Raw genomic sequence first — 1,175 nt, 5'->3', positions numbered from 1 at the left:
CATTTTTCTAGAGAAGTTAGTCCTGAGCCCGCAGCCTGCCTGTGTTCATGTCTTGAAGACTAGTGCCTAGCAGAGGGTTAGTGTTTGCAGACAATCAGTTGGAGCCCCTGGTAGTTCACATGGTGCTCACTGAGTTACAGGTTCAAGTCCACCCAGAGGGCCTCAGAAGAAGGGCCTGGCCATTTGCTTCTGAAACATCAGCCACTGAACGCCCTGTGCAGCCCAGTTCCACTCGGACACATATGGGGCACCATGACTCAGAGTTGACTGACCCACGACGGGTTCTGGTTACTGTTAAACACAAGTTGAGTTCAACTCAAAACCAGTAAGTGTTCTCACAAAGTCAGGCCCCTCTGGCCTTTCTCACCTCGTGCTCGCCTCACTGTGGGATGAAGGACGGACCTCTGATATTCCCCCCACCCTCCTCAGAGCAGGTGAGTGTGTGGGGGTGAGGAGAGTGGGCAGGGGAGAGGTGGGGTGGGGAGCTCCAGCACTCCCGGACCAGGCAGGGTAAGATCCGTGGAGCTGGGCCACCCAGCCTCACTGTCAGCTTGCTGTCCATCTCAGCACCTGGCCTTCCCACCTGGAAAATGCAGCAGGTTGAAAGCACAGGCTTGGACCATCCATGTAGGGTATGGAGTGTCCTGACACACTGAGCTGGTCACAGGGGAGGGGGCCACGTTGATGAGTGGCCTCCTTCTGGCATGTCCTCTTCACAGATGTGGAAGGGCTAGAGGTCGTTGCGCTCCTTGTACCAGAACAGGGCAGACAGACAGGGATCCCACTCGCGGGCCAAACTGTGAGCCCCCAGAAAATCAGTGTGTGCTGCATCAACAGGCTGCCAAGCCTTCAGGGAAGCCACTGCCATGGTGGGGGTCCCTGGTTGAGGTTTCTGATGCAGTACCCCACAGCCCAGAGGAGGTGGGAGGCACGGGTGCCTCTGGCCTCCAGGGTGGCCAGTCTGGGTGGAGAGGTCCAGAGCACAGCAGTGAGGGGCCGGACCAGACGAGCAGTGGACACCTGGACACACAGAGTCCCTGGCGCTGCCCACAGGCCTTCAGTGGAGGAGCCGACTGTGTGACTAGGGTTTGTGCAATAAAGTGAAGCACAAGGCTAGGCTGGCCATCAGAACATCTGTGTGACTGGACACAGGGCCTGCTGGCATAGTTGGCTGT

The 1,175-nt window shown here is 57.7% G+C and overlaps 1 protein-coding gene across 1 annotated transcript in view; it reads left to right on the top strand.

Moving 5' to 3' along the window:
* LOC103207171 (myelin basic protein) overlaps positions 1–1,175 on the top strand; it is a 36,582-nt gene that overhangs the window by 9,703 nt on the left and 25,704 nt on the right. The gene's annotated exons all lie outside the window — the stretch shown is intronic.

This window comes from Orycteropus afer, unplaced genomic scaffold (assembly GCF_000298275.1).
Source record: "Orycteropus afer afer isolate SDZICR_OR568_19922 unplaced genomic scaffold, OryAfe1.0 scaffold00356, whole genome shotgun sequence".
NCBI classification, from domain to species: domain Eukaryota; kingdom Metazoa; phylum Chordata; class Mammalia; order Tubulidentata; family Orycteropodidae; genus Orycteropus; species Orycteropus afer.
Note: the sequence above shows the minus strand (reverse complement) of the source record. Positions and strands in the feature narration are given on the sequence as shown.